Here is a 24,958-nt window from a genome sequence, read left to right on the forward strand (position 1 = left end):
AAATAAAAACTTTGATTTGTTGTTTGAACTTTTTTATCATATGAAAAGATGTGCATTCTGATGCAGGTTGACATCTTTGATGTATCGATATTTGTATAATTTTAGTCAAAAATAAATTTCTTATTTTTTGATATTGTTATCAGAATTCAAGTGTGTAGTTTTTCAGTCAAAGTTATCGATTCATGTTTTATAAATAGTGGTTTGGGAAAAAGTTCTAATAGCCGCTCAGACTAAATTCATGCTCCTAGAATTCCTAAATCGTAAGTTGGATTTTGCCAATTTTTTCAGTGTATCTCTATATATCAATGAAGAGCTTAAAGCTAAGGTTTCAGCTTTTGAGTATTCATGGACTCTCTTTAAGGATTATGGAACACTAAGTGGTCTAAAAGTGTCATTTCAAAATGTTCACTCAGAACCCATTGTGTTCATGCACCAATAGTTGCTCACTCAAAAAACACCAGTACTTATGGTTAAATAGCTCCATAGACTCTAGATGGAAATGTTCCAATAGTGGTGCATAAATTGATCGATCACCAACGAAAAAACAAAAAAGAAATTAAAAATGATCGACTATTAATACACATTTGATCAGCTATTAATACATGTATTTTTATTTCTTGAAGCTCTATTAAGAATAATAATTGAAAAGTATTTATAAATATTAAACTGCTGTTAATTATTGGACCTCTTCCGCTAATAGTTTAGGGGAAACTATCTTCTATAAAAAAATGAATGATACAGTTAGTTCTCAACAAATTCGACTCCTAAACTTCATAATTGAATCCAGATTGCAAGCTTAACATACAACAAAATTACTTATTACTGTCGGTCATATATGTAATTATTCCAGTAACCGGTTGCAGGAGGTTGCAGAGCTCTTCAACACTGTTAAGTCCAATGAAAAGGGAATACGTATAGCAGGATTGTATGGAATAGCTGGGCACGGGAAAACTACACTTGGCAAGGCTTTCTGCAACCTCAAATTAGGTGAATTTGAAGGTAAAGTATGTCATGTGGAATTTACTAGAGGAGACTCATTCGAAAGAACAAAGCTTGCTCTGCAGTATCTCACTCACCGCCCCCAATCTTATCTCCAAACTCTGATAAACCAAAATCAGGTTAGCAAATTCAAATCTTTCACTTTTGTTTACCGGATGTTCATCCTTTCCCTATAGAGTTCTCTTTACTACTCCAAACTTATACATTTTCTAATTCAACTTACAGGCACAAGTTGAGCTCAATGCCAGAGTGAAGGGCCAGAGGGTATTGTTGGTTCTCGACAATATCACAGAAGAAAGTACAGACGAAGTAATGTATTAGCTTAGGGCAGACTTGGGAGAAAACAGCTGGGTCCTCGAGCGCTCGAAGTGGTGATTTACTAGTTAAGCACTTCAAGATAGTAAAGCAGTCATGCATGCGAGTCCCAAGACTTGAGGAGGAAGAAGCGATAGCCATCTTATTAGAAAGGGTATTTCCATTAAAGTTAGGGTTACAGGACAGGGTTTTTGCATTGAAGTGTGCAAAAAGATGTTTGTTCAAAGAGACATGTTGTGACATTGGTCCCAGCACTCGATCCATTCGTCCGCTGGCCTTGAAAGCCTTCGGTGGCTACCTGTTGAGTAAACACGGTTCAAATTTGTCAAGATAGGTTGCTGAGATAGATGGCATGGTAGACGGGTTCGGTGATGGGTTAGATGAAGTGTTCACTGTGCTGTGCAAAGCTTTTGATGACATGGATCCCATATACCAAACCATATTCATACTTCTCACTGTATACAGGCCATCCAACATGTCTCCTCACAAAGTCACCGAGTGGCTTACAATAAACTGCAACGAAGAAATCAAGTATATTAAGAAAGCAGTGAGTTGAATTTCTGCTCTTACACTTGTTTACTTTATGATTGAATTTCTTAAACCTTTTTGGAAGCTAAGATTTCGTTATATATGGAATCAGGTCAAGAATCTGCAGAAGAAGGCTTGTATTGAAAGCTTTGAAGCTGAAATCCGCATACACGACCTCTACATTGAGTTTGCCCAAAACAAAGCAAAAAGAATGGAGAGATGGCTGTCGTGGAAGGGAGATGGACCAAGCACACGTGGGCTAATTTGAAAATCCAATGCAGGATTCGAACTGGCTAAGTTGGAGCAATGCATTTATCGAAATCCATCCCAAATAGCGCCAACATATGTTCAAAATCTATCCGTCCTTCAGCTCGTAGGTGTGCAGAATATGGCCAATCTTGACTTGGGAATGATGAACAGTCTCAGCAATTGCAGAGAGCTGGCAGCACTTGAAGGAATTGAGAAATTGAGATGCATGGCGTGGCTTCAGATAAGGGACGTAAATCCCATGCTAAAACTTCCACAGCTAAGCAGCCTGGTCGCACTACAGTATCTGGAGATCGACATTGCAGACAGCAGAGTGGTCAATCAGCTGGGAGATCTCACGCCATGTTTGTTTCTTAGAGAGATAATTGTTCGCTGTCCTTCATTGTGAAAAATTTAACTATTGCAGTCACTGATTATCAATCTCTTATCGTAAATGATTATTAAACTGTTGAAAATAAATTTCCAGCTAATATCGAAAAATAACACAACTGCAACTTCACTTATTAAATACGGAAATAAATGAACAACACAATAAACACAATATTTTTGGACAAATTGTCCTTGGAAAAACCCCTAAGGGAAAATCAGTTCTACAGATGAGAAATTATATTTAACTTCAGCAAATCAAGAGATACAAAATTCCTTGTCTCTTATTGGCAGAATTTCGACAACCTCCTAATATATTCCGCTGATATTTCCCACGGCTATTCCCACACTAACACTGCGCCCTGGCTAACACTGAAAGACTGTTTGCTAACACTGCAAACGTTTTTTCAAACTTCATGTTCTCCAAATGCCCCCCTGACCTCCTTTTATACTACGCCGAGATTGATTTACAATTGACGGTTGAGATTAAAACAACTTAACAACTCCAACCAAGTCGGTTTCTAGTTGTTTCCAAAAGTGGTCAATTAATTAACAAATATTTGTTTCTAATCTAACCAATTAGTTAGCAAAACAATTACTTGCTAAATAATAGCAAATGGACAAACACCTGTCCAAAGGAAACAAAACTAACATTCACTCTCTGAGTTTCCCAAGTAAATGGTCTATCGTTTTTGGAGAAAGTGGAGTTTAATGTGTGTTATAAAGTGAAGAGCCCCCTGGACTGTACACAATGCGTGGAGCTTCAAAGTATTGTCTTAACCTTTTGCAGCTAGATGGCTGCCTCACCGCTCCTTACTGGATGTAAAAAACTATCCAAAATTGTTTTGTCAGATTGTGATGCAGTGACTATATGTCCAGAGATACATGCACCAACTGCTTTAAGGACATTAGAGTTGCAGATATCTTCAGAAGCTAATTTAGCGCCTAAAAGTTTAGAGACTTGTTGTGGATTAGATAATCTTCAATTGTGGAACATGGGGAAACTAAAGGAGCTTCCTAGTTTGAGACGTTTGTCAAATTTGACTGTGCTCAAGCTTGGCAAGTGTGGTATAAAAGAGCCACCGGATCTCACATGTTGTGTCATGTTGGAGGATGTGTACTTTTTCACACTGAGAAACTTAGAAAGGTTTCCCAATTTCTCATCACTGAGGGAGTTGAAGAATTTGAGTTTATATAATTGCAGAAGGGTTAGAGATACTCCTAATATTGGAGGATGCCATGAATTACAAGTGTTTCATCTGCTGTACAACGATAATATGAAAGGGATTCCAAAGTTGGATGGGTGTCCATGATTGGAGGAAATGAAAGTGAGTTGGCATTGTGAGGAGGAGGTGACATATGATGGAATTGATCCGCACAGTTGGGAAATCGATGACTGTGACGAGTCATGGCTGGAGCATTTCAAATGTGAGATCTTGCCAAACATAAGTAATGTGAGCTTGCCAGAAGCATTGAAAAAGTTGCAGTGGCTGAAGGGAAAGACAATGTTGGTGAAACGGTTTTTCCGTGGAGTGAAGCTCTATTACTCTCTCGCTGCTCCATATGAATTGTGTGTGCCAAGTCGGCTTTCAATGGCAGGAGGAGTTACTAAGGGGTGTGATGAAATGTGTGAAAGTTCAGAGCATAATTATGGTCAAAATTTTATTACACTGAGATCGACAGATTGCAAAGTAAGGGCTTTTCCGACCCTGGGCAGAGTGTGTGAAGATCGTGATTGGCTGAACAAGGTGCAAGAGTATTTTGATATTGCTTGCACGAGTGCAAGCATTACATAGACTATTCTTATAACTTCAGAATCACGTTTGAAATGTATACATGGCGTTGCATTTTTAATATTCCATTGCTTTTAATCAGCAGCAAAGCAGAAAGAAAACAGAAGAATATGTGTGTGTGTTTATATATATATATATATATATATATATATATACACATATATAATGCTAACAAATGTTTGTCTATGATTTTACGTTTTAGGTTTTAGTCGTATGTTACCAGACTTTCAGTCTCTTTTTCTCAAGCCTCTAGTTTAATCTTAATTCACGACTATTGAGTTCTTATCCAAATTAAGTTAGCCCTAGGAGAATCTTCTTTTTCACCTTCCTTTATAAACTTACCAATATGGCTATTAAGCAATTAGTCTATATCAGTCAAGCGAGGTGATTATAGGTTCGTGGAAATGCCTTGCATTTTCTTTGGTATGAAGAAGATTAGTTACCGCAGTATGTGCTCTAAAAGCACCTACATCAAAGTCAGCATCCATATGAAGGAGATTTTCCCGAAATGCTTGTTCTAAGTGACATGTGTCAGAATGTTCTTCAAAAAGATGAAATTCATGTTCTTGGGAACCAAAGGGCAGCATTCTAGAAAGAAAACATCACCTGATAGGGCAATTTCAGAAAACCTATGCTTCGGCTCCGTGGTGGGGCTCTTTGTCCTTAGTTACGATCAGCTTCTTTTGTCCCGCTATTAAAAGTTGTGAGCCAAGTGCAGTGGAAGTTGTGGATTCACCACAGTGTTGAAAGGATGTGTTTTCGATCACAAAGATAGTAGAAGAATCATCATGCCCACCCGTTCGACTATGAGGAAGCATAAATTATTGTCAACCATCATTTCGGAAACAAGCATTCTAATTGCGCTAAGGCCATTACGAAGCCGCATTTCTAGTTACCATAAAGCATACTAGAATATATTGGTTTGGTCTTTGAGTTGGAGGAGATTGATTCTCTAAAGTCTTTGCATAGAGCTGGTAGTGTTCATTTGATAAGATCAACCAATTTTATTAAGATATGTGTGTTTTGGATATGCACCTTCATTGCTCCGCGAGCATAGGAAGGGCATCTTGTTGGAAATTAACATCAACGCCAGCTATTTGTCCTCGAGCCCCACACCCATCTACCCTGTCAGCACCGCAAGCATTTATGGATGGCAGGCATTCATTTTTAGTAGGTGAGAGTTTGAAATTTGAACGTTGAGAGGGAAAATGAAATATGATAAAAGGAATGTTTCAACATTCATTCTATTAAGTGCAAATCAAGCAGATCAGATTAGAAGTTGCAGACAGAGCAGAGAAGATTAGCAGATCAGTCGTTGGAAGAAGAAGAAAGTCTGTTTGTTTCGTGCTTGCAATTGCACGTGATTGATTGCTGATTACCTTGTAAGTTTGTCATTATTTTGATTCATCCTGTTGAAGCAGTGATTGCTCCAAGCATTCATGTATGCAGCCATTAGAGTTGCAGGTTTAAAGTTTCTGAAGCATAATCAGTTTAGGGTTATTTTAGGGTTTTTCTGGTTGAAGCCGAATGCTCCCAGATTTTGTAATAGTTTAAATCTCAGTTGAATAGAAAGCAAGTAGCATACTTAATCCATTGTTCTTCATCTTCTATTCACTGGATTTAAACAAGTTTGGTTGAAAGCTTTAAGCTTTAGCTTTCTGGTTTTAATGGTGAAAGCATTCACGTTGAAATATTTCCTAAGTTATATTTCTTAAGTTTGAAACAGAACACTCGGCATCTTCTTTCTCTATTGGTGCCAAACATTTCCTTTGTGAGCTGAGCATACTCGACATTTGCTGTCGAGCTCCTCTTTGTGCCGAGTTCACTCAGCACCTGTTGCCTGTCACTCAGCACCTTCAAGTGCCGAGTAATTTTTGGCACTCGGCACCTTCCTGTGCCGAGCACTTTTCTTCAAGTGTCGAGCAAACTTTTAGGGTTAGGGTTGCAGTTTTAAGTTGTGAGTTTGATTTTAATTTGTATTTCTCACATGGTATCAGAGCTTTGAGGCCCCACATCCACAGTGAGTTAGGGCATTTGTTTTTTCTTGGGATATTTATTATGGCAGGATATGCAGGAAAGATATGGCAGCAGCCACCATCATTTAATGGACAGAATTATGATACATTTGCAAAGAAGATGAAAACCATTATGGTTGCAAATGATTTGTGGGAGTTTGTGGTAAATGGATTCAATGATGTGACTGATCCAACTCAATATGCTACTCTCACAAATGCACAGAAGACTCATTTGAAAGAGTCAAGGAGGAAGGATGCTAAGGCATTAAGTCTGATTGAAGCAGCAATGACAGAGATAGTATTCCCAAAGATTGCAGCAACAAATTATGCAAAGGAAGCATGGGTTATCCTTGAGATGAACTTCAAGGGGACTGATAAAGTCTGTACTGTAAAGCTACAGAACATCAGGAGGGAGTTTGAGAATCTTCAGATGAAGGAGAATGAATTAGTTGCAGACTTTAGTTCAAGGACCTCCAATGTGATTAACCAACTAAAGTCAAATGGAGAAGACTATCAAGAGCAGAGGATAGTGGAGAAGATATTGAGGAGTCTACCTCACAAATATGACCATTTCGTAATGACCATAGAAGAGGCAAAAGACCTCATTGTTTTGACAATGGATGAGTTGATGGGTTCTCTTCAAACCCATGAGTATAGGATCAATAGATCCACATCTTGTTCTACCCAAGACCAAGCATTCAAGGCTTAGTCAAATCCAAGAGGAAGGGGGAGAGGAAGAAATGGCTCAGGCAGGAACTCTAGAGGCAGAGGCTGAGGTAATGGAGGACAAAGAAATGTTGCAACAGAAAGCTCAGGAAGAGCAAATGGAGCAAGTAGCTCACACAATACTTCAAGAGGAGGTAAGAAAAACTACAACTCAAATAAGAGTAATGTAGAATGCTACTACTGTCATAAATATGGGCATTATGCAAATGAATGCTAGAAGAAGCAGAAAGATCAGTCAGGGCAAGCAAATGTGGCTGATGTGAATATGGGAAGTGAAAACACTGCCTTCATCATGTGTAATGTTGGTGAAAAAGGAAGCCCTGAGGTTTGGTACCTCGACAATGGATGTAGCAACCACATGAGTGGTAATGAAACCTTGTTTTCATTCATTGACAAGAGTTTCAAATCAAAAATTAAGATGGGTAATAATGGAACCCTACCAGTTGTGGGCAAAGGATCTATTATGGTCCACACCAAGAAAGGTGAGAAAAGGGAAATACAAAATGTGTATTTCGCCCCTAGTATGAAGCACAATTTCATGAGCATTGGTCAGCTCATTCAAAATGGATACAAAGTGCTGATGGAGAATGATATGTGTATCATTCAAGAAAAGGATGGGAGCAAGAACCTACTTGCAGCAGTTCAAATGATCAAAAACAGAATATTTCCCTTGAGGATTGAGACATCTTTCTCATCTCAAGTTCGTGCTGCACCTCCCACACAATTAGCTCTAAGGAGTGTGATTGAAGACCCCTCACGGCTATGGCACCTCAGCTATGGTCATCTTGGCAATGCTAGTTTGAATTTATTGTCAAATAAAAGAATGGTAGAAGGTTTGCCACATGTAGGAAATTCTTGTGACAAGTGTGAGGCTTGTATTTTGGTAAGCAACATAGGCTTCCCTTTAATTTTGGAAATTCTAGGAGGGCTAGATATCCATTAGAATTAGTGCATACTAACCTAGTCGGTCCTATGCAAGTTACTTCCATTGGGAAGAGTACATATTTTATGACATTTATTGATGATTTTAGTCATAGGACATGGGTGTATTTCTTAAAGAATAAATCTGAAGCATTTAATAAATTTGTAGAATTTAAAGCCCAGGTTGAAAGAGAATGTGGACACTATATCAAGGTCCTTAGATCAGATAGAGGAGGGGAGTATACCTCCAATTCTTTTGTAAATTTTTGCAGGAAACATGGCATTAAGAAAGAGCTCACAGCCAGCTATACACCACATCAGAATGGAGTGGCTGAAAGAAAGAATAGGACCATTATTGAAATGGCAAGGAGCATGATGAAAGAGAAAGGTCTCCCAACTGAATTTTGGGGAGAGACTGTGGCAACAACAGTTTACCTAATTAATAGGTGTCCCACAAAGGCAGTCCATGACAGAATTTCAATGGAAGCTTGGTCACGAATAAGATGGACAGTTGAACACCTAAGGGTGTTTGGATGTGTTGTATATGCACATGTGCCTAAAGAGAAAAGGCAGAAATTTGATGATAAAGGTGTGAAATGCATTTTCACAGGGTACAACCCAGAATCAAAGGCATACAGATTGTATGATCCATTGAACAACAAGATGATGCTCTCAAGAGATGTGGAATTTCTTGAAAATCAGTCTTGGTATGGTTCAACTGATGAGTCATCAAGCACTTCTAGTAAAGTGCCAATTATGAGTGAAGAAGATGCTGATGAACAACAAGAAGAAGGAGCAGATAGAAGAAAAGGCAAGCAGGTTCAGACATTGCCGAGCTCCTCTAGGCATGACCGAGTGTCAGTGCCGAGTACCAGTGAAGACCGAGTTAGTCGACAAAGCAACAGCAGTGAAGATTCCAATCCCACACTCTCCTCCCTGTTACCATGAAAGACCAAAAGTCTTAGGGAGATATACCAAGATGAAAGGTATGAAGATTATGATGAGAGTGTTAATTTTGCATTATTTTCTCATAGTGATCCAATATATTTTGAGGAATCTATTAAGGAGAAGAAATGGTGTAATACCATGGATGAGGAAATAGATGCCATAGAAAGGAATGAGACATGGGAGCTAACTGAATTGCCTCCCAAGAAGCAAGTGATTGGAGTGAAATGGGTCTATAAGACCAAATGCAATGCTGAAGGCAAGATTGATAGGCATAAGGCAAGGCTGGTAGTCAAGGGCTACAAATAGCAGTATGGAAGAGATTATGATGAGACCTATGCCCATGTTGCAAGAATGGAAACCGTGGGTACTGTCATAGCAATTGCAGCTCAGCACAAGTGGAAGGTATTTCAAATGGATGTGAAGTTTGCCTTCCTAAATGGTGTATTGAAAGAAGAAGTGTATGTGGAGCAGCCACCTGGTTATGAAGTTGCAGGTGAAGAACATAAAGTATATAGATTGAAGAGAGCTCTTTATGGGCTCAAGCAAGCTCCACAGGCATGGTACAGTAGAATTGACTCATATTTGATGAGCAATGGCTTTAGCAAAAGCAATGGTGAGCCCACTCTTTACATCAAAGCAGCAGATGGTAATGTATTGATTGTTTTCTTGTATGTTGATGATTTGATTTTTACTGGTAATGATAAGGCTCTAATTGGTGAGTTTAAAGAGGCCATGACAAGTGAATTTGAGATGACAGACCTAGGTCTCTTGAAATAATTTCTAGGCGTAGAAGTAAAACAAATGCATGATGGCATCTTCATCTCTCAAGAAAAGTATGCAAGGAAAATCTTGGAGAGATTTAAAATGCAGAACAGTAAGGCAACCCCCACACCAACAGCAGTAGGTCTGAAGTTGAGCAAGGAAGACTCTAGCAAGAGAGTGGATCCAACACTATACAAGAGTATGGCTGGAAGTCTAATGTATTTGACTACAACTCAGCTAGACCTAATGCATGCAGTAAGTCTAATTTCTAGATTTATGGAAACACCAAAGGATTCCCATTGGCAAGCAAGAGAGAGGATCCTAAGGTATGTGAAAGGTACCAAGGGATTTGGGATTTTGTATACTACAAATGATAATTTTAAGTTGGTGGGTTACACAGATAGTGATTAGGCTGGAAGTTTAGATGATAGGAAGAGCACTTCCGGAAACATGTTTCATATGGGATCGGGTGTAATTTCATGGGTATCCAAGAAGCAACCTATTGTTGCTCAATCTACAGCAGAGGCTGAACACATTGCAGCAAATGCAATAGCATATCAAGCAATTTGGCTAAGGAGGATCTTGACAGATTTGAATGAAAGGCAAGAAGATGGAATGACAATTTATTGTGACAACATCTCATCAATTGCATTGTCCAATAATCCAGTCTGCCATGGGAGAAGCAAGCATATAGAAATCAAATATCACTTCATCAGAGAGTTGGTGGAGAATGGGGATATCAAGATGATTTTTTGTAGGTCTGAGCAACAGCTAGCAGACATTTTTACTAAGCCATTAGGCATTGAAAATTTTGTACACCTAAGAGAGAGTCTTGGTGTAATTGATGTGGATCACCTATGATCCTTTTTTTTTTTGGCTCGAGACAAAGGGGGAGTATTGGAAATTAACGTCAACGCCAGCTGTTTGTCCTCGAGCCCCACACCCATCTACCCTGTCAGCACCGCAAGCATTTATGGATGACAGGCATTCATTTTTAGTAGGTGAGAGTTTGAAATTTGAACGTTGAGAGGGAAAATAAAATATGATAAAAAGAATGTTTCAACATTCATTCTATTAAGTGCAGATCAAGCAGATTAGATTAGAAGTTGCAGACAGAGTAGAGAAGATCAGCAGATCAGTCGTTGGAAGAAGAAGAAAGTCTGTTTGTTTCGTGCTTGCAGTTGCACGTGATTGATTGCTGATTACCTTATAAGTTTTTCATTGTTTTGATTCATCCTGTTGAAGTAGTGATTGCTCCAAGCATTCATGTATGTAGCCATTAGAGTTGCAGGTTTAAAGTTTCTGAAGCATAATCAGTTTAGGGTTTTTCTGGTTGAAGCCGAATGCTCCCAAATTTTGTAATAGTTTAAATCTCAGTTGAATAGAAAGCAACCAGCATACTTAATCCATTGTTCTTCATCTTCTATTCATTGGATTTAAACAAGTTCGGTTGAAAGCTTTAAGCTTTGGCTTTCTAGTTTTAATGGTGAAAGCATTCACATTGAAATATTTTCTAAGTTATATTTCTTAAGTTTGAAACAGAACACTCAGCATCTTCTTTCTCTATTGGTGCCGAGCATTTCCTTTGTGAGCCGAGTATACTCGGCATTTGCTGCCGAGCTCCTCTTTGTGCCAAGTTCACTCGGCACCTGTTGCCTATCACTCGACACCTTCAAGTACCAAGCAAGTGCTGAGTAATTTCTGGCACTCGACACCTTCCTGTGCTGAGCACTTTTCTTCAAGTGCCAAGCAAACTTTTAGGGTTAGGGTTGCAGTTTTAAGTTGTGAGTTTGATTTTAATTTGTATTTCTCACACATCTCAAGACACAGTTTTCCAAAGTGCATCAAGTAGACCAAATGGTAGGTTATTTGTGCCTAATTTTTCATTCTTGGGGTTATTTGGAAGGTTGTGAATAAGTTAGGAAAACTATGGAACTTTATTGATGAAGCTAAAGAACTTTTGAAATCAATCTTCTTGGCTATGTTGTGTTCTTCATAGTGGAGCCACACACACCTTTTTTTGAAGTGAGTGAAATCGGGTAAATTCTTGTCATTCTTAGCATCGATTTCACTTTGGGAAGCAATTTAGATAATCTTACGCATGCTAGATCATTTCTATGGAGCGACATGGAGGTAAACATCTCAATTCGAAAGTTTTCCCTCGATGTTATGCAATGACCGTTGTAGAGCCACGCCTCCTATTTTCTAAAATTAGAATTTCAAAAATTTCTCCATATAGCACATGCGCATAGAGCTTTCATTTGAGTCAATTTGGTGAAGAAATTTGTAAGAGTAGAAAGTCATCTTTGATGCTCCACTCACGTGTAGTGTAGGCCATTTTTTTGAAATCAGAGATATGGTTAATATTGAAAGGTATATACGTCAAAACATAGCATTCTAGTATGCTCAGATGCATTCAGATTACAATTGAATGATCCTTTGGGGGACTCCGTGAAGTTTTTCAAGTTGACCACTTTAGTTAAAGTATGTTCCCTTTGGAGAGGTGTGGTTTTTACTACGTGCTCAACGAGTGAGTACAAAATAGGGCAAAGGTAGCAAAGTGAAGGATCACTTTCAAAATAGAATATTTGTTGGAGATGCCTGGAGTGCGCTACACTTCAAAAGAATTATAAAAAGCAAAGATTTAGAAGGAAGCATTCAATTTTGGAAAAGAAGAGTGCTTTGCACTCGACCAAAGATGAATAAGCTAAGTTTTGAAAGTATCAAAAAATCTTCAAGTAGCTACGCACCTAAAACATTAAAGAAGTGAGTTGTAATGTGGGAGAGATCAATTATTTCTTCAACCCATTAAGGGAATAATTGTTGTTCCTCAGGGCCTCTAGAGCCTATTGACTAGATCGCAGTAAATCATCAAAAAAGTGCCATTTCTATCATGCTAAAGCCTAAAAGGTAAAATTTATGAAGTTAAGTGGTACAGAAAACTCTTAAAGGTACATTTATTTCAAATAAAGTCATTTGCTCAACATTAATGGAGAATATAAATGTTATCATCCTAATTGGTCTGATTTGCTCATCTTTTCATGCCCTACTCATGTGACGCGAGAAATTCAAAATTTAATGGTTATATTCAAATGAAATAAAAGATCTCATGGGAACTTTTTCCATGATATCTTACAATGGGACTATTCATTTTTTTATGAACAAACCTATTCTAAGTTTATAAGATTGATGGCCTTGAGGACTAAGATGCAAAGAAAATTGTCTAGTTTGGTGAGAAAATTAAAGGATTTAACAAACACTTCTTTTCATTTATATGATCTATCTGATCTACATAGAAGACTGGATTCTCAACTAATTTTCCCAGTCACAAATAGACTCAAGTCAAGTGGTATGGCTGAAGCTACAGGATTCCCTATGGTCATTCAAGCCCTTGAGCTAGTTCAAGAATGCATTCTTTAGTATGATCACACGACAAAGTAGATAAAGATGTCGAATGATTCTATGTTGCTAACCTTCGACACAACTTTGATGTAAAGTTCTTTCGGATTGCTATATAGAGATGAATTTTGTGTTGGTATGTTTTCTATTGTACCAAAAGCTCGAGCTACTAGACTTACCTAGATCTACGAGAGGTGGTTAAGCCATGTTGTGAACCCTAAAGGAGGTGCTGACCACCAGGTCAACAATCTCCCCCTCAACACCAACTGAGGGTTTCACACCAACAGAATGAAGGAGACCTCCCAAGAGTCAAACTCGTGATCTAAGACTCTAATACCAATTGTTGGTATGTTTTTCGTTGCGCCAAAAGCTCGAGCTATCAATGAACATCACAAACACTAGACTTTCCTAGATCCATGAGAGGCAGTTAAGCCATGTCATGAACCTTGAAGGAGGTGTTGACCACTAAGTCAACATTATGTGATACTAATTTTTGGTCATCTTCTTCAATGTATAATGAGAAGAGAACCTTGAGGCATGGTGACGTTTTGAGCACCTAGTTTCAACCACCAAGAAGTTCAAAAAGTAACTTTCCTAAGACTCTATTTGGAACTAATCTTAAAAGAGAAATTGTAGATATATTAGTGGTGTTGTTAAGATTAAAGGGACACAAGAAGACATTAAATTTCATTGAGCATCAGTTCTTTTTAGTCCATGTTGTATGTGGTGAAGGACAATATCTAGATTGGGCACAGATACTATGTGATGAATTGACAAGTTGGATGAACTCAACTAGGCCCTTTAAACAATTTTACATATCTTCCTATCTAATTTATGCCTTAGCTACACATCACTTATGGCCAAGATTGCCCTTTAATGAAGATTTTTATTAGTATACCAAAGTATATGAATTTTATCCTTGTCTTTAGCTAGAAAGAAGCTATGAGCAGTTTATGGAGAAAATGTTGAAAAAAATATCCAATTGTATATTGTCATTGATGTTAGACAAATGTCAAGCTTTAATCAAGTATAGTATATGCCAAACTCAGTTGGGCACTGAAGGAGATTCTAGTATCAGTCAAGCATGTTTTAGTGTCAACCAAGATTGGTCAATCAATAAAGGAGTTCTAAGTACTAACTGAGTGTGGTCGGTCAAAAAAGGAGTTAGTACTAGTTAAGTTGGATCAATTATCGAAGGAAGTTTCATATTAATTGAGTGATCAGTCCAGTGTTAGTCAACTGTCAACAAATTATTTTTGCTACTAATTGGTTAATGTAAGCTGACCAAATGCATGTTTAATATTTTTATGAAAGGGTATTCAAGCTTACTTGACATTGAGCATCATATATATGCAAGGTCAAGTTGTGGATTGAATCAAGCAATTGGAACAATGTGAAACAAATGAAATGAGAAGGATATCTGATTAAGGACATAGCCTCTGAGTTTGAAGACCAAGCTACAAAGAATATTCTGATTAGGAAGGATCAAGAGGTCAAACCAAAATAGTGATTTGCATCTACAAACTCAGTTGCTTCAAAAATCAGGTCAATCATTGTTACTCTCTAACAATTGTAGTAGTAAAGAAAATCTCTTAATCTAGTTGACTTGACAACCATTCTATAAATCTTCTAAAGGTGGCATTTCTAGATTGAAGTGTTTGAAGACCTCTAACAAGTCCACTCCCAATAGGATGATTCAAATCTTCTAAAAGAGTCACACTTATCCATGTGTTTTGTAACATTTAACAAGGTTAGCTCCTAACATAGCTCACTTTAGAAGAGTGAAAAGTTGTAACTAGTTGCATTGGTGGTTTTCCCAATTTGGGTTTCCACATTAAATCTTGATGTCTCATGTGTTCACATTATTTTATTTATGGTTTATGTTTCTACAACTAAGTTAAATTAAAGGTTAATAGACATTAATGTTACAAGATTGCTTTGTTAACCAAGTTATGGTGAATATCTAGTTCTAACCGAGCAGAGCAAGGATTTAATTTATTAAATAAAAAGTTTGTGTTGATATCTAAGGGACTTGGAATTATTTTTGTGGTAACTAATTCACCCCTCCCCTCTCAATTACTCCTTTCATTTCCAACATATAAATGATGCTTTCACTATGCAATTTTGTAGGGAGCTTTAGGGGTGCCCTAAAAGAATATTTTTTTAGAAGTCATTTCAATGGTGACTTAGTTTGGTTGTTACTTTATACAATTCTCCTCTTTTTCCCACATCTAAATTGGTGGGTTTGTTAGTTTTCCTTGTAGGTTACCTGGGTATCCTGATGATAGAATTGTGCTAATTTAGCTTTGTAGGAAAGGGCTCGAAGTAAACACTATTTGTGTTGCTAAAAAAAATGTTGGAATCCCATTTCCAATTGAGATAGGATCATATTCATGTGAATCAAGATTTGATGCAAAGATCCTTGTTAAGGCTTTTTAGAGAAAGTTTAGAATCAAAGATTATAAAATCATTAAGCCTTAGTTTGATCCTATGGGCTTTGTGAAGAATAATCTCTAATTGGGTGCAAGGTTCAAGAATATTCCATACTTGGAGGATTATTGGGCTAAGTGTTACATTGAGTATCAGACCCAAGAAAGATATGGGTTAAGGCTCACTATGGAGAAAATAAAGTTATATAAGGTGAACATTAACATGGATGATACTGATGATTAAAAATCTAATATGACATCCAAAACCTATGAAAAAGAGATAAAGGACAAGCCTAGTATGTCCATCCCACCTAAGGGCCTAGTAATTGATAAATTAGATAGCCTAATGGAGGGAATTGTGAAAAGAACTGATAAATGGGTAGAGTGGACTAGATTGAGGAGGAAAAGGAATAGAGTCGATGGTTATTCCATGGCAGCATCCTCGAGCGCTCCCCAATCTTCATTAGCTACCACCTCCACCATAGCTACCTCTACTTCTACATCTATGGGTCCTTCCCAAATAGTTGGTGGAGGAGGTGGAGATTAGCCACCTAACAAGAACATCCAAGTCCCTCCAAGTTGTACAGCAGGTTCTCTATTAGACACATGAAAATTTGAAGGAGCTGAGGTGGGAAAGGAAAATGAAAAAGGTAAAGAAGGAAAAAATGTTGTCATTGCAATCATCAATTAGATGGAGAGGACAACCATTTAGTTTTCAATCTATCAGACTTTGTGGACAAGGTGGTGACCAACAAACCTTGGATACTACTCAGCAACAAGGTGATGTAGATCAAGATAATATTCTTGGGCATTATGTTACTAAAACAATGTCTTTTCCATTTTCTAGTAGGAAAAAGGAGACTCCTCGCATAGCTAGGAAACTGTTTGATCTTACAACTCTTGAGTCAACATTTAATTCTTTTAAACTGATTCTTGGCTAGAAGAGACTATTGACAAGAAGAAAAAGAGAATGGAGGAGAGTGTCCTACCAAAGGATTTGATCTCACAAGAAACACAACCATCGCAAATAACATCTAAAGCAAGGAAGAAGAAGACTCTTGCTACTTTGGGTACAGATTTGGATACAGGGCACATGGTAGTAGAGGTAGCTGAACCTTAGAAAGAAGGATTGGGAGCTTAGCCCCTAGTGATTTCTAAATAAAATAAATTGATATAGGTATTTGAATCCATGACTCTATGGTCAATATATGGAAATCCACAAAGTATAAGATTGAAGACATATTGGAAGAGTTCAAAGTAGCAAAAGAAACATTGAAGGCTTCCAACAAGGAATTTTTTTATTATATTAGAGCAATGTTCGACCCTTTGGCTATAGTACTAGTGGACAATGCTACACCAAGAATGTTTTACCCAAGTGTAGAGGAAAACAAGATTTTATTGATGAAATTATAGTAGGAGAGGCAATTTGGATAGATTTCTCCAACTTGGATTGAAGATCTTTGGCCACAAGTGTTAGAGTAAATAATAAATAAATGCATTTAACTAAGTAAACTTAAGTAAAACATACATAATAATTATTTACTCTAACACCCCCCTTAATTGCAACTTAGTGGAATGCACTTAAGCTTACAAAAGCTAAGATGAAATGTAGAATGGGTCCTGACAACAAGGCCATGTTAGGTACCCATGTACAATTCAAAGAAATGCAACCTCTGAAAACAGGGAAAGAGGGAAACTGGTGTAGATGTCAAAGAGGTGGAAGAAGCTTGAAAAGAGGACCCTTGTGAGGTAGAAGAGGATGGAGAGGAACTAGTGCTCTTTTGAAGGAGAGCTTGCGAATTGGAAATCTACTTCTCATAGCCATCAAATCTCTTCTGAAAACAATGTGACTCAGCATGAGATCCTTTCTAACAATAGGAATAGGTAGGAGTCTCAATCTTCTTTTTCTCCTTCTTCTTAGAAGAAGAGAATGAACTAGTAGAGTGTTGAGAGGAGGAATCAAATATCTGCTTTGGCTTTTGCTCCTGTGTATCCTTGCAAAGAAATGCCTGTGACTGTGAACTTGTAACTGAATCCATCTAAGTGATCTTGGACTATTCCCATATCAACTAATCAAAAAATGTCTCAAATGAAGGCATTTGATGTCTATTACCCAAGGCATCCATAGTGGAGTAGAAGGTGGAAGAGAAGATCTGATACTATCCTCACTACTCTAAGAGTATCAAAAAGATTCATGCATCATCTATTTTATTTTCCCCACATCCCTGCAAAAATGCACGTAGAGATTTGAACTTAATCAAGAAGTCTTCAATGGTGGGGAAGTTGTTTGGTGACAAAGAAGTCAACTCTACATCAAGCTAAAGTGCTTGAAACTCATTCACTGTGCCAAATAAAGTTTGAAATTTGGTCCAAATAGCCTGTGGAGTGGTCAAACCATCCAACTGAAATAGTAGACTATCTAAAATGTTTAGTGCAATCAATCCCATGGCCTCATCCATTTTGTTTCTATGTTAAAGAACCTCAAAAATGCACTACAAAATAGGTTGATTCTCATCCAGACATGACCATAGGCCTCATGACATGAAAAGCCTAATCATTTGTGCTTTCTAGGTTCTTTTCTCAATTTTTGTGCTTTCTATAGTTGTTTCTTTGGTATTTGAGGGATGTTTTTATACATTGTGGGGGCGAGCATTTTCTTTTCTATAATTTACTCCAGAATAGACCCTTCTACTTCTGTCTTCTTCTCTCAATGTCAGATCCTTTTATGACTCGGCTAATGTTGCACAACTATCACACCTAGATGAGAACCAACCTATTCTGTAGTGCTCTTTTGAGGTTCTTTAGCATAGAAACAAAATGGATGAAGCCATGGGATTAATTGCACTATACATCTCAGATAGTCTTCTATTTCACTTGGATAGTTTGACCACTTGCCGGGCTATTTGGAGCAAGTTTCACAACTTGTTTGGCATAGTGAATGAGTTCCAGGTGCTATAGCTTGGTGCAGAGTTGACTTCTTTGACACCCACTGACTTCCCCACCATTGAGGACTTCTTGATGATGTTTAAATCTCCGCGTATAGTTTTTCAAGGATGTGGGAAAAACAAAACAGATGATGAGTGTATATTTTTGATACTCTCAAAGTTACGAGGACAATATCAGATCTTTTCTTCCACTTTCTACTCCACTATGGATGCCTCGGGTACCATACATCAAGTGCCTTCTTTTGAGACATTTTGTGATTAGTTGATATGGGAATAGTCCAAGATAACTCATATGGATTCACTTATAGGTTCATAGTCATAGGCATTACTTGCTAAGGATACACAAGAGCAGAAGCCAAAGTTGATATCTGATTCCTCCTCTTAGCACTCTACTAGTTCATCATCTTCTTCTAAGAAGAAGGAGAAAAAGAAAACTGAGACTCCTACCTGTTTCTATTGTTAGAAGGGATCTCATGATGAGTCATGTTGTTTTTAGAAGAGATTTGATGGCTATGAGAAACAAATTGCCAATTTGAAAGCTCTCCTTCAGAAGAGCATTGTTTCCTCTCGATCCTCCTCTACCTCAGAAGGGTCTTCTTTTTAGGCTTCTTCCACCTCTTCAACATCTACACTAGATCTTGGAAAGGGTCATGCATTACAATTTTCCATTGCATCCCCTTCCTAGGTCCCTTGGATATTGGATTTAGGTGCTTCTCACCATATGACATCTTCTCACGGTGCCTTCTCTACTCTTGAGGCTTCTCCCATTCCTCATATTCGCATGGGGAATAACACTACCCTACTAGTATGGAGGAAAGGTTTAGTTAGCATTCAGAATAGTATATCTAATGATGTATTGTATGTTTCATCTCTGTCTGCAAACCTTCTCTTGATTTCTCAAATTACACGCACTGGATTAGGGAAGACAGTTGAGTTCACTACAGATTCAGTCTTCATTCAAGATCATGCAGTAGGAGGTCTTATTGCTATAGGGGCAGTTGATCCTTGCACCCATCTCTACACCTTCTCGCACTTTGGTCCACCATCTCCATTATTAGAGCACACTTCTTCTCTTTTGCAGGAGCATCATGTGGTGCAGTCAAGATACTTGAACCTTTGTATTATTTTTGAGATCCTTTTTTTGACTTCCACACCACATCCAGTTGAGGTATTTTCTCTTTAGCAAGATTCTTCTTTTGCTCTGCTTGATCCTCCAGCTCCATTCATCGAGCCTCCAGGTGCACCTATTGCAGATTCTATAGTGGACATTCATGATAGTATCAACACACCTACCTTGGGGATTTCCTTTTAGGATCCTCATATTTTCTTCTTTGAGCATGAGCTAGGCCTTTTAGTTTTCCCTCTCATTCATGGGTTCCCTTGTTTCCTCTTCATTGGAGTTTCATTGGTTCGATTCTTTCTCTAGGGGCTCCATTATTCTGGGGGGGGGGGGGGGGGGGGTGGTTGTACTTATGGTTTTGATAGAGTCTCTTGAAACATTTCCAATGGAAGTTGTCCTTGGAGGGTCTTGTTGTGGCCTTCCTTGTTTTTTTCAGCATGTTTGTATTTACCTCTTTTTGGGGGGAGGGTTTTTCCCATGAGGTTTTCCCTCTTTCCCCATTTTCAGAGGTTGCATTTCTTTGCATTGTACATGGGTACCTAACATGGCCTTGTTTTCGGGACCCATTTTGCATTTCATCTTAGCTTTTGTAAGCTTAAGTGCATTCCCCAAGTTGCACTTAAGGTGGGGTGTTAGAGTAAATAATTATTATTTATGCTTTACTTAAGTTTACTTAGTTAAATGCATTTATTTATTAGTTGTAGTCTAGGATTTGTTGACAAAATGGGAGTTTGTTCCTATCTAAGTCATACTTATCTTCTCACCTTGATCGAGGATAATCCACCTTTTGTGGATGTATGCTTAGTTGTCAACCTTATCTCCTAGCACTTTCTAGCTTGTTCTACAAGCTTCCTAGAGGCCTTTAGATTTGGGCTCTCCTATTGTAATTTCATATCTTTTCAAGTCAATATTGTATAGAACTTATTTTTTCATTGTTGCAATATTTTCTCTTAGTCCATTTAGTTTCTCTAAGTTCTACCTTTCCTTCTTTGGTTTCCCTTCGGCAGGTTATTTGCATGCATGTGATCTTGGCAAGCTATGAAGTTGGCTTTCATCAACTTCTACAACAAGGACCCCTTTAATTGAGAACTTGAGAAATTTGATTTTGGATGCACATAAATTAAGGGAGGTAGTGTCTTCACATCAATTTTGAATGCTGATAGAATCTGAGAAGCTTAAAGATGAATTGAGGCTAATCCAAGAAGTTATTGACATGAAAGCTAATGTTGCCCTTAGTCTCAGCATACTCAGAACTAGTAAAGAACGCTTGCTTCATTGGAAGTAATAAATTTAGGGGAAAGTGACATTAAGCTACACTAACCAATTCTATTGTTAACATCCTTTTGTTTCTCCACACATTGGTCATTTTTAGAGTTAAGGTATAAACCAAACTAGGAGGACAAATTGGTAACTAACATTGTAATGATTAGTTTCACAAATAAAAAAATAATTTTGAGCTAATTTGGTTTGTGATTTTATTATTTTTTATTAGATTTACAAGTGTAAAATAAAGTTTAGATTTCATCTAAATTATTTATATAATTGTAATTGAATATTTTTATATCTATTTGGACACTTCACAATCATTGTATTTTGAGTTTTAGTTGTAATGACTAGTTTTATAAATTATATAATTTTATGTGAATTTGGTTCATGAATTGATTTTATTGTTATTATACTTAAAAAATAAATCTTTAGCTTTATTTTTGAAAAGGCAAGTTTAAATTCAAACACAAGTTTAGTTTTATTATACTAAAAAATAGATTTTTAAGTGTAAATTTGAACTAAAGTATGTTGGAATTATTTTAGAATAACTAAGAGGAGGGGTGAATCAGTTATTCAAGGTCCAAATGTACAAATAAAACTTATCTTATCTTAGTGAACCCATAAAACATTCATATTTATGCATGCATCCAAATGAATATGTGAATACTTAAAACTTGCAAGTTATTGTCTAATCAAATTGTATAAATGTAAAGCATTAAATACAACACATTCATCAGTACACCTGACACAATGATTTAATGTGGAAACCCAATTTGGAAAAAACCACCAGTAACATGCTACTCCTTTTCACTCTTCTAAAGTGATGCCCTGTGAAAGGCCAACCCTATTAGAGGTTACAATACACACTGTTAAATGTGACCCGGTTAAGGGATTTCAATCACCCTATTAATGAGCCTTGTTAGAGGACTTTAGGCCATTCACTTGGAATGCCACCCTATTAAAACATTTTCCAATGACTATTAGGTCAACCTTAATCCAAAGGATTTACCCTAGATTGATACAATTTTTAGAGAGTAATAGTAGAGCTTTGGTCTAATACAACTTACAACTTCACTTGCAGATTACATATCTCTGTTCAGTCCTCAATTCTACTTGGCTTTCATACTCTACAGCTCTGACATCTTGTTCACCCTTCAAGAATTCATCTCCTTAAGCCTTCTTCCTTGATAAGACATTGCAAACTCTTCTCTTAGGTCACTTGAAGAATCAAAACCCTTTATTCCTTCTCCTCCTTACGTTCTCACACATGACACCAACCTCTCTAGCCTTCTTTCTTCATGACTAGGCATTCCTATATAAGGGAAATTGGAATATTTTCTCGCTTAGTATCCATCATCTAAATTAGGGTTTTGGATGGATTAGGAAGGATACAATGTATCTACCCCATATCTTGTCTTTTATAGAAACTTCTCTTAGAATCCATTTGAATTTGCCTAAAAATAGTTTACATCAAATTTTGTGCCACAAGCTCATCAATCTTATCTTCCTCATGGTTCACAAGTTCCAAGAAAAAAAACTTGTCAGCTTATCTTTGGTGAATCTTTGATCTTTGTCATAATGTAGCAGCTCAACATTATCAATCTTCAGATGCTCAACACATACTATGTCACTTGGCATCAACTAGATTTTTCTAGTGCTTGGCATCAATTAAATTTTACTTGGCATAAACTGTCTTGCTCGACATCTACTAGAGTTTTCTTTCACTCAGATCCAATTGACTTTCTGTTCGACTTGCACTTAATTTTCTCGACACCTACTATCCACTCGGTCAAGCTTGGTAGACAAACTTTATTTAACTTATTCTTCTAAACTTTCTAAATGCAACCAGCCATTTTGTAACCTTAAGTAGATCATCAATGCATTATGTCATCAATGTCTTAACTAATCCTTGTACTTCATTACATGATCATAACTCAACCTTTCTTCTAGGTTCTTTTGTTACATCTTATTGATTAAATCATCTTCATCAATCAACTTAGTGATAGTACTTGAATCTTGTAATCAATTGTCTTACCAACAAATAGCATGTTTGACATTAGTGACAAAACAATGATTGAAACACATAATCTTCTTCAACAATATGCTTCTTAACAATCTTTCTAGTTAATGATCTTTTCAATTAGATTTAAACAATCTCCATCTTTGGCATTGATGGCAAACCAAATTGATCAATCAAGTTAATCAAATAATGAACATCTTGTTCAACCCAATTAACTAGTAGGTAAGAGATAATTTTCACAAGTCCAATTGTGATATTACTATCAGGATTTAACTGTGTGATTTTGAGTCAAACTCATTGACCCATGTTTCATGAGTAGTGATCCAACATGAATCCATCTCTCATGAGAATAAATGGAACACTTAGCACTCATTAGATCTAGGTGATGCTCATAGGGGTGAAGCACGAGGACTTCCAAGGAGGTCACCCATCCTAGTACTACTCCAGCCTAAGTGTGCTTAACTATAAAGTTTCCTCCATGGTTAAACCCAAAGCTTGCAACCCCATTTTCAAAACCTTCACAAGTGTTGTGCCTTTTGAACTATTCATTAGAAAGCCCCTTAAGCTCATCAATTGATAGGTAGGAGATAATTTCCACAACAAGTCCAATTATGATATTGCTATCAGGATGTTAACTGTGTGATTTTGAGTCAAACTCATTGGTCCATGTTTCATGAGTAGTGATTCAACATGAATCCATCTCTCATGAGAATAAATAGAACACTTAGCACTCATTGGATCTAGGTGATTCTCATAGGGGTGAAGCACTTGGACTTACTGAGAGGTCACCCATCCTAGTACCACTCTAGCTTGAGCGTGCTTAACTATAGAGATTCCTCCATAGTTAAAACCAAAACTTGAAACCCCATTTGCAAAACCTTCACCAAGTTTTGTGCCTTATGAACCATTCATTACAAAGCCCCTTGATCTCATCAATTGATAGGTAGGAAATAATTTTCACGACAAGTTCAATTGTGATATTGCTATCAGGATTTAACTGTGTGATTTTGATTCAAACTCATTGACCCATGTTTCATGAGTAGTGATTCAACATGAATCCATCTCTCATGAGAATAAATTGTACACTTAGCACTCATTGGATCTAGTTGATTCTCACAGGGGTGAAGCACGAGGATTTCCCAGGAGGTCACCTATCCCAGTACTACTACAGCCTAAGCGTGCTTAACTACAAAGTTTCCTCCATGGTTAAACCCAAATCTTGCAACCCCATTTGCAAAACCTTCACCAAGTGTTGTGCCTTATGAACCATTTATTAGAAATCCCCTTGAGCTCATCATTTGATAGGTAGGAAATAATTTCCACAACAAGTCCAATTATGATATTGCTATTAGGATTTAATTGTGTGATTTTGAGTCAAACTCATTGACCCATGTTTCATGAATAGTGATTCAACATGAATCCATCTCTAATGAGAATAAATGGAACACTTAGCACTCATAAGATCTAGGTGATGCTCACAAGGGTGAAGCACCAAGACTTCTCGGGAAGTCACCCACCCTAGTACTACTCCATCTTGAGCACACTTAACTATAGAGTTTCTTCCATGGTTAAACCCAAAGCTTGCAACCCCATTTAAAAAAACTTCACCAAGTGTTGTGCCTTATGAACCATTCATTGAAAAGCCCCTTGAGCTCATCAATTGATAGGTAGGAGATAATTTCCACTACATGTCCAATTGTGATATTGCTATCAGGATTTAACTATGTGATTTTGAGTCAAACTCATTGACCCATGTTTCATTAGTAGTGATTCAACATGAATCTAGCTCTCATGAGAATAAATGGAACACTTAGCACTCATTGGATCTATGTGATGCTCACAGGGGTGAAGCACTAAGACTTCTTGGGAGGTCAACCATCCCAGTACTACTCCAGCCTAAGCATGCTTAACTACAAAGTTTCTTCCATGGTTAAACCCAAAGCTTGCAACCTCATTTGCAAAACCTTCACCAAGTGTAGTGTGCTTAGGATATAGTAGTACTGGGATGGGTGACCTCCTGGAAAGTCCTGGTGCTTCATCCCTATGAGCATCACCTAGATCCAATAAGTGTTAAGTGTTCCATTTATTCTTATGAGAGATGGATTCATGTTGAATCACTACTCATGAAACATGGGTCAA

General features: G+C 37.4%; 1 pseudogene; it reads left to right on the forward strand.

The window, feature by feature from the left end:
* Positions 1–24,958, forward strand: part of LOC149544581 (disease resistance protein RPS4B-like) — a 137,607-nt pseudogene that overhangs the window by 94,009 nt on the left and 18,640 nt on the right.

The sequence above is a fragment of the Cupressus sempervirens genome, chromosome 8, assembly GCF_028749045.1.
Source record: "Cupressus sempervirens isolate cs-2001-9-10 chromosome 8, ASM2874904v1, whole genome shotgun sequence".
NCBI classification, from domain to species: domain Eukaryota; kingdom Viridiplantae; phylum Streptophyta; class Pinopsida; order Cupressales; family Cupressaceae; genus Cupressus; species Cupressus sempervirens.